Source organism: Lemur catta, chromosome 2 (genome assembly GCF_020740605.2).
Source record: "Lemur catta isolate mLemCat1 chromosome 2, mLemCat1.pri, whole genome shotgun sequence".
Taxonomy (NCBI): domain Eukaryota; kingdom Metazoa; phylum Chordata; class Mammalia; order Primates; family Lemuridae; genus Lemur; species Lemur catta.
Genome location: NC_059129.1, coordinates 128,878,333 through 128,892,617, shown reverse-complemented (window position 1 = coordinate 128,892,617; position 14,285 = coordinate 128,878,333). Strand labels below are relative to the sequence as shown.

General features: G+C 41.8%; 1 protein-coding gene across 9 annotated transcripts in view; it reads left to right on the top strand.

The window, feature by feature from the left end:
- Positions 1-870: 870 nt before the first annotated feature.
- PLAGL1 (PLAG1 like zinc finger 1) overlaps positions 871-14,285 on the top strand; it is a 77,886-nt gene continuing 64,471 nt past the window's right edge. For 8 of the 9 annotated variants that reach the window (XM_045544513.1, XM_045544511.1, XM_045544504.1 and 5 more), the window contains exon 1: positions 1,221-1,372. The gene's annotated coding sequence lies outside the window, so the exon portion shown is untranslated. Of the gene's footprint in view, positions 931-1,220; positions 1,373-14,285 lie in introns of those variants that run through there. The other variant, XM_045544507.1, reaches the window with a different exon arrangement.

Below are 14,285 nucleotides of genomic sequence, written 5' to 3'. Positions count from 1 at the left end.
TGTGGAAAAACCAAGTACTTGCAATGTGGCAGAGTGGACTCTGTGAAACCATGGGCAACTTACAGGACTTCCCTGAGCCGTAGTGTGTTGAGCTATAAAATTGGCATGCTGCTTATGCACACCTTTGTGCATGAATTAAGTATAACATGTATTTCAAACACGTGGCACATAATTGACGATCAATGTCATTTTCTCCTCTCCCAGGTCTACCCAACGGGTTACAGGGAAATGATTCCGGTAGTAAACACCACCTATTGAGTGTGCCCGGCCCCTCACACAGCTGACTTCTTTAACTCTAGCAAAAGTCTTACGGAGAGCGTCACAGGGGCAGTTTAACACGTGAAGCTAATGCAGCTTAAGCTTCAGGCCCTCTCACTTAATGCACGTGTCTTCCAAACCCCAGCATCTAATTTTGTATTTCCTTAAAGTGGTTCTCGTCCCTCTAGTTGTCTCAGGCCCCACAACGTGGGGATTCGCCCCTGGACAGCTGTTACTGCTTCCCTCCTTTTGCAGAAGGGGTAAAGCGAGTTGCCTAAGATCACACGCTTGCAAGTCTCGCAAGTCGTGGAGCAAGATCTAAACCCAGGTAGTCTGACCCCCCAGAGCTCCAACCCTTAACAGCTGGAGGTGATAACAAAAGTCTCCCAGAAGAGAGGCAAAGTCGCACACGCGGGGGCGGCAGATAACAGCGCAGAAATCCCCAGGGCTGCCGAAGCCAGGAGGATGGGGTCGGAGGGGGATCACCCCGCCAAGGCGCCCGCCCCTTCCTCCCCTTCCCCTTTTCCGCGCCGCCCGCCGAGTCCCAGCCGCGCAGCAGGCCCGGCGGCCGCCCCGGCCGGCTCGCTGTCCTCGAAACTGCCGGATCGGGCCGTGGGCTCAAGAACTTTCCAAGTGGGAGAAAGTTGGTGGCGAGTCCGGCGCAAAGAGCAGGTGAGCGCGGGCGTGGCCGGCGCAGGGCCGCGGCGCCGGGGTGGCCGCGCAGGGCCGCAGGTGCCCACGTGCCGCGCGAAGCCCGCGGGCCGGCGAGGCCGACAGGCCGAGGCTCCTGCCCGCGGCTTGCGGGGGCGGCAGCGCACGGGGCCCGGTGGCCGCCTTTGCGCGGCTAGGGGCGCTCTTCCCCTTTCTCTGGCGTCCGCCGCTCCTCGCGCGGGCCGGTGACGTGGGGGCCGCGGAGCCACCACCCAGGGCCCGCCCCGCCCGGCCCGCGCGGGGGGCGTGTTTTGCCGCCTCCGGAGCCCTGCGCGGCCCGGGGCTCGGGACGGGGGGACGGGGTGTCTGCGCTGGCCGCGGGGGAACAATTTCTGAACTACCGAAACTTGAGAATTTCAACTTCCAGCGTAGCCCGTCCCCTAAGAGGCTAACATGATAGGAAGTAAGTGACCGAGTGGCGGCGGCGGAGTCCCCGCAGACTTCGGGAGAAAAGGGTCTCGGGGCTGCGGCGCCCTCGGAACTCCCAGCAGCGCACAGAGAGAGTTATGGGGGCGGGTGCCCTCGCTGGGTGGCAGGCGGGACGTGTTGCCCGGCGTGGTGACTTTGTAGGGTGCGCAGCTGTAATCGTTTTTGTATTGGCGACGGCGTCCGTGCTGTGTAGGGGGAACTTCGCCAGCTTAAAGTGATCCCGGCTGCTAGTTTGGTCTACTGAGTGTGAGGAGGTCTGGGACACGGGCGCCGTTCCTTCTAATGAAAAAAAAAAAAAGTGAAGTGACAGCTGTGGCAGTTACTCTAATGTCGTCGTGGTATTGAGCATCTGTTTGGCCACTTTGAATGAAAGGAGAAATAACACTGATGTGTTCAGGGAATAAATAACGACATCGGGAGGTCTGCGGTCTGGTAAGGGGCTGCCTAGCCCGAGGCGCCTCCCAGAAGCCCCTGGAGAGCTTTTAAAAGTACACCTGTCGGGCCCACCCTGGAGGTCCCAATCAAGTGATGGGGCTGAAGCCCTGGCAGGTGCATTTTGGTAAAAGCAGGATTTTGCTGGGGACACCTAGTTAGGAATCGGGAGGTAGAAGAACTGGGTCCCACTCAAAGTGATCTTGAAATAGAAATCGGAATAATGACACAAAACTTTGGTGCAGGTGGCAACAAATGACCTCATGCCTTGGTTGTGCAAGTGATGTTTGGACTAAGTGAGAGGAGTGTGGAAGAATACGCTTGCCAGGGGAAGGAAAGGAGGGTTGGTTTTCAGGTCATCAGATCTATGATAATGTTGGTGTGAATTATAAAATAATTCAGAAAATCAGTATCCTCCAGATGAAAAGTGAGCCAGCTCCAGCCTGTGGAGGATCCTTTGAGAAATGCACCATGTCTATTTCCTCTTAAGAACCAAAGCCTTTATTATTATTAGGCAAATCAAGAGCCGGTAATTACCAATGTGTCTTGCTTTATGGTAACCCCAGGCTGTCTGAAGGCTGCATGTTTTCCTGCTAAGTGTGAATTTTTGTTCCATCATTCAACAGATGTGGGCTGGGGATCTTCATGAGCTCGGCATTCTTGGAACATAAAGATGAGTAAAATGCTGTTTTTGCCCTCGCCTTCTGTTTAGCAGGAAAGACTGATGTGAAAACAGGCCACACTGTAACCCAGTTATGATAACTGAGGTGTTGAATGAACAAAGGGCTGTGTGGCCCGGAGGGAGGAGGCTGCATGGGTCTAGGGGGAAGAGCTGTAGGAGACAACACGAGAGCTGGGTAAACAGCACCCTTCTGTAACAGCCACACGTAGAATTTAGAATTTCAGACTCTGTGTAGTCAAATCTGTGGGGGTTTTTTTCAATCAGATAAAATTCTAGTGTAATCCTATGCTGATAATCTAAAATGGAAATGACTTTGAATTTCATGATGACTCTTTCTTAAATTTACTACGCATTCTGTCATTTTGTTTTTGTAGAAGTGTTGGCTGGTCTAAAGTTAACCCAAGAAAGAGGTTGTTTAAACAAAAGGAAAATTTCAAAATATGTCCTGCATTCTTACCAAATATTTAGTTCCACTTAAGGACAATATTGAGATAAATTGTTTTAATTACATCCTCCTTTAAAAGTTTTTATTTTTTGTTCTTGTGTTAATTACAAAAGCTTAAAATTACAATAGAGGAGAGGGGCACAAGAGGGAAATGGTAAGAGGAATGAAAAGGGAATAACTGGAAGAGGGAAACTGGGAGGAGAAAGGAGTTTGATAAAATTGATGGTAGGAAGAGTGGGTGAAAAAGGAATGAGTGAATCAAATCTGGCTGCCAGCTGCTTCCTTGGGGATGCGTTGTCTTATACCTTTTTATTAAACATGTATAGATACTAGTTTTTAAAGTTATTTCAAACCATAATATAGAGGGAGGCGGCATAATATAGTGATGAAAGCATGGGTTTGAATAACTTACTAGCTGGTGACCTTGGACAGGCCCTTAATTAGCTGTGTCTGCTCATTTGTAAAATGGGGATAATAATATGATCTACAGGAGACTTGTGAGGATTAACAGCTGTGTTTCAGAGGCACCTGGCTGCCATCAGGCCACGCACGAGTGGCAGCTGCTCTCGTTCATACCTTACTTGATCCTGGTGAGAGCACTGGTAGGCTGCGCAGAGAGCACCGTCTTTCTTTTCCAGTTGTTGAAAGAAATCGGAGTTAGGAGAGACTGACTTGCTGAAGTCGTATAATTGATGGGTAGCTGAACTGAAGTGAAAAGCTGTGTCTTCTGGAATTGAGTCCTGAGTGTTTCTTCTGCTCCATGCTATGGTTGGCCCTGTTCCAGCTGCTGTGACTCTCCCTGGAATTAAAAGGGGCGAAGGCTGTAATCCAGGGTGTCTGTTACAATTCTACTCACACCATCACTCAGAACCTCTCCACTTCTCATCATTGATTTTCTTTGAAAATTACATTTTTCTTTCTGATGCTTATGGGTGGGGGCCAGTTCCTTTGGAGGGGGGTAAGACAGTGGGAAAACCATAAGGAAGTTTTATATGGAAGATCTTTAAAAGGGGGAACCCCTCTCTCCAACTTCCAGTAACGTGTTGTAATATTACCAAAATAATCATCCGTTTCATTGTTCAGGGACTTAACTGCTTCATCTGCAGCTGGTGGTTCTGGTGTGAGAAATAATATTTCCTTCGTATCCCCTTTCACATATGTCTGATCCCTGGAGAAGCAGGGGAGGGGACCATGGTTCTGTACAAAGAGCTCATGGTTGTGGGTCAGATTTTAATTAGAATGACAATTGGTAATTTGGAATGGAAAAGTATGACCAAGAATCTCTTCTTTGAAAAATAAGGACACAGAAAAGTATAAAGGAGGAATGTTTTTGAGAGTAGGTCCCAGTGTTGGTTCATTTTTTTCTTAGGAAGGAGCATTCTTAATCTTCATAGGTCACCTTTCTAGTTTTGGGTGTAGATGACCCCCACTTTGATGACTTTTAATTCAGCACTTTTAACCTGCTCAATCAAGTAATCAATGAGTGTACTGCACAACAACTGTGAGCCTAGGATAATGTTGGGCATCATAGGTGACATAGAAGGCAAAAAGTCAACATTTAGCGAGCAATGAAGAAACCAGCCAGGTGGAATGCGTACAAAGCTAGATGGTGTGGCACAGTTTCCTGAAAGGATGGGATCAGAGGGCTCTCATAAGATTTGAGAAAGCTTCATGGAGGAAGAGAGGGGACTCGCCTTTGCTGGGGGTGAGAATGAACTTTCAAACCTTTGGCCACCTGGGAACATTGAGGTGGCATTAGGGCTAGCGAAATGAAAGAGTAAAGGTATTAGTAGCCAGGGCTACTACTCGGTAACCTGTAGCGCGGGCTGATCTCCCAAAATGGCCCCATGTACCCCAAAATACTAAAGCAGTTTACTTGCTGGGCAGCCTGGGGACAGGAAAATACTAATGGCAAGGAAAAGCTTTTGCAGCCAGTAACAAGGCTCTCGCAAATTCACAAGGGGTGATTGACTTAGTGGCTATTACAAGTGGTAGGTATTTTCTGAATACATTTGCTGAATACATTAAAAATACCTGAGGAAGCTAGAGTGAGGGCTGTGAACGGTATTTATCAAAGTATAAATGATTCCGCGCTATTATTGCGAAAAGATGTTAAGAGCAGGAAGCCACAGGGTCCCTGAGAAAAGGAATTGCAGAGGAGGTGTCTGGAGAGAATTTTGATTGGGGCCTTTGTTAACAGGCACAAAGGCCCTTAGATCCTACCCAGTTGGGGGAACCTTAGCAAGACCTGTGGGTCTGAATCACATTCAGTAAACTCGTAAGAACGTAACACTTCCCATTTTCATAATATTGATTTACATCAGAAAGATGAAAGTGCCTGGCAGGCCCATATACTTTTTCCAAAGCAGGTTTAGGCATTTTCTTCATGGCGAGGAAAGCAAATAAAGGCTGGTGAGCTACTTGCTGAGAAGAGTCAGAGAAAAAGAGTTGATTGATCTTCAGTGACAGTGACATGAAACCGTGGGAGCCCAATCTGCCCTTCACCTGTCAGTGAATAGGGACATGCCGGTTGGTTGGATGGGCTAGTGTCTCCCTTGCGCAGCGCTGGGGGTGCAGTGACTGATCAAACAGTCCTCCTGAAACATCCCTTCCTTGGGCTCCAGATCACCACCGCCTTTGCTTGTGTTTGTCAGCTACATGTCAGATTTTTATGATTTTCATTTAGTAAGTTATGATGACTTCTCCCAACTTGGAAGTCATTTCTCTTAGGAGAAATGCTAGTACATACAAATTTATTTTTGAGTACTATTTTGGCAACTACACTCATTTTAGCTTTTGTATAGGTGTGTGAATTTGGAGTCTCTCTTATAAGCTAGTATTCATTGGCTCAGCTTAAACCTGGATGGAGGTTTGGCTGAAGGTACAATTAATTTGTACCTTTTTCTTTCGGACATTTATTTGCATGAGTCCACAAACCTGAGAACTTCTGAAGGGAGAGAGAAGCAAGTCAAGATTTAAAAAAATGGAGGGGAGTAGTGTGTGAGGGGGTGGAGTTTGATAGCCCCTCCAACAACTCCTTCTCCTGGGGCCCCATTACTTGGACTGGGCTTTTAGGGTAAGGAGCTAGAGACGTGAGCTGATAAAGCTATAATAATTTTTATGGTACTTTTGGAGGAAGATCAAAGAATATAGTGTCTTTTTGCAGCTTGACGGTTTGGAATCTTTGGAGTACACTGGGAGGTGGCACTGGGGCAGAGAAGGGTACAGTCCTCTGGAGTGTATACAGCAGGCTGGAGTGGAACAGGTGCGGGAGCATGTGTCCTCCTGCCTCTGAGGGGCCAGCCCTTGGCCAGGTAATACAAGTCGGGTGACTCTAATCGGAAGAAAAGTGATTTTTAATATATTATTCAATACAGAGGATATTTATAGACAACTAATGTTAATGTTCAAAAGAAGTAAAGGCATGAAGTTTTTATCAAGCAAGCAATAAATAGAACACTACCCATTATTATTGATTTGCAATGTGTAAAATGTCATTTGCCCTGTCTTTATGTAGGTCTTCATATTGTTTAATAAAAGTGAATGTGTCTTTGGAAGGAAGTTTGGCAGTTTTTTACAAAGGTGTATATACTCTTACCATGCAATCCAGTGGTCATACTACTTGGTATTTACCCAAGGGGGTTGAAAACTTATGTTGGCACAAAAACCTGTGCAAGGACGTTAATAGCAGCTGTATTCATAATTGCCAAAACTCAGAAGCAACCAAGATGTCCATCAGTAAGGGAATGGATAAATAAACTGTGGTACATCCAGACAATGGGATATTATCCAGGGCTAAAAGGAAATGAGGTACAAGCCATAAAAAGACATAGAGGAACCTTAAATGCATATTACTAAGTGAGAGAAACCAATCTGAAAGGCTACATGCTGTATGATTTTAACTATATGACATTCTGGAAAAGGCAAAACTGTGGAGACAGTAAAAAGATCAGTGGTTGTCTGGGGTTGGGGAAAAGAGGGTTGAGTAGGTGGAGCACAGATTTTTTGGGGGCAGTGAAACTACTCTGCATGGTACCATAATGGTGGATACATGTCATCATACGTTTGTCCACACCCATAGAATGTACAACTCACAAGAGTGAGCCCTACTGTAAACTACGGACTCTGGGTGACAGTGATGTGTCAGTACAGATCCAACAGTGGGAGCAAAGGTACCACTGGTGGGGCTGGGGTGGGGATATTGATAATGAGGGAAGTTATGCTTGTGTGGGGGTAGGGGTGCATGGGAAATCCCTATTCCTTCGGCTCAATTTTTTTTCTGAACCTAAAACTGCTCTAAAAATAGTCCATTTTTTTTAAGTGAATGCATCAAAATAGATAAAGTAGTGGTTCTCAAACTGATTCATTAGAGCTCTAGGGTTACTCAGAGGTTGGGGGAAGGGATGAGAGGGAAAGAAAAGTGAATCTTCTTTCACCATGCTGCATCAACTTGGCTGTTGTACTTTGTCTTATATGTTGAGCTTCTGATACATCACTATGAAAAGATGTGTATCAGCCTTCAACAGTAAGAGTGCTACCATTTTATGAGCTTCCACGGGTTAAATTGTAGCCGAAATAATAGGGCTGCCATGTATTTGGAACATGAATCTCTGTGAATATATCCTCAAATGAAGACAGTGGCTACTGAATCCTTTGTGGGGATCAGATTCGTTCTTCCACACCTTGTTATCAGTTATAATGAAAATGTACCTTTCACTTTCCTACAGGAACCTGTAGTTGTGATTTAGATCTCTGACAACCATGGCTCCAGACCTGGAGAGGAGCACATGCACGTTTCCCTCTGTTGAGCCTCAGAGTTTTGCTAAGGAGAAAGTCAGGGTTGGGGCAGAGCAGAGATGGGCCAGCCTGAGGGTTCTCGGTAGAAGAGACTATAGAGTTGACCTGGAGCGAGGAGAAAGGATTGCAGGCTTGAGGGTAACTGGGAGTCCTGTGATAGAGGCATTCGGGGTACTAAAGAGTTAGATTTGGGGACAGAGGCAATTTAGTACAGATAAAAACTTGTGTAAACCATATAAAACCCTTCTTCTACATAATAAAATTCCTCGTGTTAAATACCAGGAGGCAGTGTGGTTTTGTGTAGCAGGCACAGCCGGAGACGGTGGGTTGTGGTTCCGGAGCTGCCGGTGTTCCTGGCTGTGTGACCTGTGAGTCTGCCTGCTTGCGTGTAAAATGAAAGTGTGAGACTAAGCACTTGGTGAGCTTTCTTCTCTGTCGAAACCCTGTGTTTCTGGGCAAATTTGTTTTCATAAATATCTATGGATATGAGTATCTGTGGATGTGCCTGTCAGTGCTCATTAGACATTTCTTTTTCAAAATACATGGCACCACTATATGTAAATGATGCTTTTCAATAGAAAGTTCTATTTTTTAAGCTTCACTTACACTTGAATGGAATCTTTTTTTAATAACAATTAATGCTGGAAAAGTGCTGGATTAATGCATTTTCCCCATGTTTTAATTTGTACATGTCTAAGCACTGAGCTATGTTAGATGCAAAGTAAAATAGCATTAAATTTTGCATTATATCATATGTTTAAATGCATTTCTTTTACAAATTTAATATTTTGTAGAAATAATTTTGTAAAGATGCTCTAGTATACCTTACATATGAATACACACACATACACACATTTTTTTCTTGTGTAAATATAAAGGAAGTTTGGAAGAACATATGCCAAACTTAATCTTGGCTAGCTCTGAAGACTGGACTATTAGAGGGGCTGGTGAACTTTTTTTTTTTTTGAGACAGAGTCTCACTCTGTTGCCCGCGCTAGAGTGAGTGCCGTGGCATCAGCCTAGCTCACAGCAACCTCAAACTCCTGGGCTTAAGCGATCCTACTGCCTCAGCCTCCTGAGTAGCTGGGACTACAGGCATGTGCCACCATGCCCGGCTAATTTTTTCTATATATATTTTTAGTTGTCCAGATAATTTCTTTCTATTTTTAGTAGAGACGGCGTCTCGCTCTTGCTCAGGCTGGTCTCGAACTGCTGACCTCGAGCGATCCACCCGCCTCGGCCTCTCAGAGTGCTAGGATTACAGGCATGAGCCACCGCGCCCGGCCTGAACTTTTAATTTTTACTTTATATACTTTTGTATTGTTTATTACAATGAACATATATTTTATAATTTCATGCATGTGATTTGTTACAGAATGAGCCTTCATAATTATAAAGTACTTTATTCGATTTATAGATACAAATACCATTTGACATGAGTAATTTAAGGCCTAGGGTTAAATAGTATTATTTTGTTAGACAACATAGAGAAAGGAGTTCTTTGCTCTGATGAATTTTGAAGTTGACAGTGTTCTTCTTGGTGTGTACTCGGACAGGATTCATGCAATAACTAATGTGAGCAAAGACTTTTCTCTAGCTAATGAAAGAGGCTGGGCCCAGAGATGACAAGTAAGTTTAGTCATGTTTGGTTGAATCATATTCCTAGAGGAATGTGTTAAGAAGGATCTTGAAGTCATTTCTGTGTTCACTGGGCAAGAATACCATGATCAATAGCTGGCCTGACAGGTACTAGAGGATCAGGAAGATAGCTGATCATTTGCCACATATTTGCCATCCCTGAAGCCTAGACTTGTAAGTGATAAGTTTCTCTCCTAAGATAAATATTTCTCTTTTTATCCAAATCTCTTACAGACTTATTGTCTGTACTATTTATTATATTTAATCACATAGTATTTTGCATAGTTATTGAGTAGTTTCATGGTAAATCATATTAAGATGGCAAGAACTAAAATCTTTTGTATCCTTGAGAGATGTTAGCAAGACTCTATACCTGAATGAACTAGTCAAGAGTTAATGACTAATTGAAGAAATGACTGGTTCATAATTTTGACAATGTGTGGTTATGGGTAATGAGGATGATCCAGTATGATTGAGCATCAGTTAAATTATTTCATTTTATCAAAATGTTTACAAGTATTGATGCTAAACTAAAAAATTGAGTCCTGTGATTATAATTTCTTTTTGTGACCCCTTCATTCATCTCAGTTCATGATACCAAGATAGACTTAAGTGGCTTAAATGTATGAACAAGGAGTGGTCCAATTTTTACATTTTTTGTTGGTCTAAGAAGGTACCAGTGTTGCATATATCCTGGATATGGAGAAAAGGGCATGCATGCTTTTTCTTTTCATAAAGACTAGCTGTTGGAAAAGGAGTAATACAGAAAATGAGTCCCATCCACCGCCTCCCCCCTTTTTTTCTGGTCTAGGAGTTGTGTGGAAAGAGGAAAGCACTTACTCAATGACAGAGTAATGTGAAGCTGCAGCCTGTTGGGTCTCCAGTTATTTCAGACTGAATTTTAAAATCATGCATTTGTATGACATCCTGCTTGCAACCATATGAACAAGATGTTTATTCATTCTTTTGTTTAACAATATCTACTGAGCACCTACTGTATGTCAAGCACTGTGGGAATAGAGCCCCTGCCCCATGTTGTTCATTACAGATGAGAAAATTGTTCTCTACAAAGTGGCTTGTCCAAAATGGTGGAATTGGGACTTGAACTGAGCAACCAGATTCCAAATTCAAGGCCCCATCCTTTATACCACACTGCCTCACATGATTTTAGAGGACCCTGGTTGAATACTGGCAGATCTGTTATATCTGCCTTTTCTTTTTCCTCCCTTGGTGGCAGTTTTCACATTTCCTGGCCATGTGAAATGGCATGAGTGTATTCAGAGGAAAGATATATTGCTAGTGGGGATCACTTATACCTTTTTCTGTTTTTAGGGCAAATTGTATTTATTTTTGAATAGCAACCTAGAATCTTGTCATTAAAAAATAATATATGGGCAAAGTAAAGTAATTAGAGCAGTAGTTTTCAAACTCTTAGGTTTTAATTTGGTAAAATGAAACCATTTAAAAACTCTTAAAGTGCATTACAATTAGTGAGGTAAATATCATATAAAACTTTTATTTCATGAATGTACGTTTGAACTAAGTTGCAATATGAAATGTTTTTCTCAGTATGAGTTGTTAAAACATTTGAAACATTGGTTTAAAGGATATCAGATAAAATATCATTTGTGGGGGAAAAAAGGTGAATAATTGTTCTCAGCTATTATTTGAGTGTGTATGTGCCCTCACGCATGTGTGTGTGTTGTTTACAAAAGGATTCAAAGCAGTAAACTAGAATTTGTGTGATGAAAGTACTAGTAGAGTTATTTTGTGTTTGAATATATTCCTGCACTGATCTTTTTTCATTAAACCCATACATACTGCAGTTACTGGTTTCTCTGTGTCTTATGTTTACTGTGGTTTCCTGTATTGAGTGGATTTGTCATTCTTAAAAATGCATTTATTTTGTAATTTGTGATATATATAGAAATTTAGAGAAATAAAGTATCTAATTGAGGTGATTTCTTAGACATTGATTATTATAAAGTTTATAGCTGTATAGACTTTAATATGTAATTTTACATGTTACATACTGACTTATTTTAAAGCTGACTTAAACATTTATAAATTAAATTAAAAAAAATCTTATCAGTAGATTTTGGCTGAGGATATTTGTAATAAAAGAGTAACAGATATAGTTCCCTAAATTGGGGTTTTTAATATACTATAGGAAAATGTCATTAATTTGGAATTTGTGATAATTTGTATAGAGATTGAACTGATACCTTGGAAAGATAAGAGCTTGTTGCCCCAAAAATTAACTGTGTAAAGAGATATCAAGAGTTAAGTCTATGTAAAAATATATTTTTGGAATCACTTAAGAAAAATCTACTTTTCTATGTTGTAGTTTATTTCAGAAATATGTGAAGAATCTCAATTATTGAAATGGCCAGAACAGAGATATATTTAAATATTATGTGTTTATTCTATGTAAGGCATAAATAAGATATTTATCCCCTAGAATAAGCTTATAATCTAATTATGGAGACATAAACATAGAAGAAAGGCTAGCCTTAAAAGAACACAGAAGTATTTTTCTCTCCTCAGAGGACAGGGGAGTAACATACAAAGGATAAAAATGCCTTGAGAAGGGTTCTGGGCAGGAAACCTGAGCAAGCCTCTGTTGCTGGTATCAAAGATCTTGTGGCATTGAGTTATGGGCACATTTAACTTACTTGAATTCAACCAGCCAAGATCAAGAGGAAGAAGAACAAACTAATAATATTAGCACAGGAGGTTGTCTGTAGCATTTCACCCAATGGATGTATGTACAGGAATGAGTATGTCATGGGCAATGTGAATCTCTTGTTCCCGTATTCAGTCTCAATTCCCCTCCAGACTCACCAGAAAATAAATATTTTGAGTTCAACAGCCTGTACTCTCACTTGCTTTTAGGGAGTGGGGAACCCTGACCCCCTACCTCATTAAAAAAAAAAAAAAGAGGCTCTAAATTGTGAATGGCTTCCTTTCCATTCATCCTTCCCCACCCCTGCCATTTATCCATTTATCTACATCTATACCTTTCCTTCCCTCCTCTTCTCCAGCTTCAGAGTATCTCTCTAGTCCAGACCTGTCTTCTGTCCTCCAGGACCTTGTGCCTTCATGGACAGCCTCTCGCTCATAATCAGGAGCTGTACAGCACAAAGGATAAAAACCCAGGCTCTGGAGCCGCCATCTTTCTAAATGTGTGACAATGAGCATGTTATTTAACCTCATGGGCCTCAGTATTTCCATTTGACAAATGGGTCTACTAAAAGAGTTTGCCTTATAGTGTTGTGAGGATGCCATGAGTTAACATAGGTAAAGAGTTGAAACAGTATCTGGCCCAATCTCTCAATAAATGTTAGTTTTTACTATTCCTATTACTACTACTGTTAACATGCTAATACCTAAATCTCTACTGGTTTTCACCCCTTAGCCCATACGTTTGCAAAGCATTTCCTGTTCTGGAAAAGAGTAAAGCCAAACTGTCTCTTAACCTCAGATCCCCTTCTGTCTACTGTGTTCTCCCTCTCCTCTTCCTACCTAAATGTTTTAAAGATTATGCAAGATTAACTGCCTCTACTTCTTCACCTCCTGTTGGCTTTTATTTTCTTATTAGAAATTGTTTTTAATAAGATATTAACTAGATAAGCAGTTATTAAAATACTGTGTATCTGCTACTCACCATTAACCCATTAACTTCGGAGTTCCCTGTGAGTCTGTCCCTAAACCCGTCTCCATTTCCCTTTAAGTGTTACCACTGGGTAGATTTTTATGTTAATCATTTTCATACCCTCTTCATAGTTTTACCTAATATTGTGTATATTTAGTTTTGCTTGTTGTTGAACTTTGTGAGTCAAATTATATGATATAAATTATGTAGAAGCTTACTATTTGAACCTAACTATAATTTGATCCATTTTTATTGGCATAAAGAGTCTTCATCTGCCACACCTTGTTCATTTTCTCTGTGAAAGACATTTTAGCCTTTTGCTACTACAAACAGGTTTGCTATGAACATTCTTGCACATGTATCCTGGTACACACGTGCATAGTATTTCTAGGATCTTTACCTAGGAAAGGAATTTCTGCAACCTTGAGTATATACCCCTTTGTAGTCATTGACTATTACAAACTGTTGTTGTTCCAAAATGATTATGCTATTTGATATTCCCATCAGAAGTATAAATCTTGTCAGCCTTTTCAATTTTGGGATATGAAATGGCATCTGCTATTTTAAAATTTTATTATTTGATTACTAATAAAGTCAACTATCTTTTTGTTTCTTAACCATTTCTGTTTGTTCTTCAGTGAAGTATACTCATTTATGTTTTGCCCATTTTTCTTTTGAGTTGTTTGTCTCTTCCTTATTTACAGTAGCTTTTTATAACTCAGGAATAACCAGCCTACCTCCAAATTTGTGCCTTGACTTTTTACCTTCTTTATGTCCTTCCCCTGTGCTTTTGACATTTTTTTCTGTGTCGTCAATGGTTCTCAGCAGTTTTATTATGATGTGATGTGTCTTGATGTGTTTTTTCTTTTTGTAAAAAGCAGCTTACTGAGATAAAATTCATATACTATACAATTCACCCACTTAAAGTGCTCAGTCAGTGGCTTTTAGTGTATTCATAGAGTTGTGCATTTTCTGCCAAAATCAGTTTTAGAAATTTTACATTGCTTGAATGTGAAATTTATTACCTTTTATCATTACCCCCAATCCTTCCATCCCCTCTAGCCCTAGGCAACCACTAATCCACTTCCTGTCTCTCTAGATTTGCCCACTTGGGGCATTTCATACAAATGGGGTCATACAAGATGTGATCCTTTGTTACTGACTTCTTCACACAGCATAGTATTTCCAAAGGCCATCCATGCTGTTAGCAAGTATCACTGCGGTACTAGTCTGCGGCC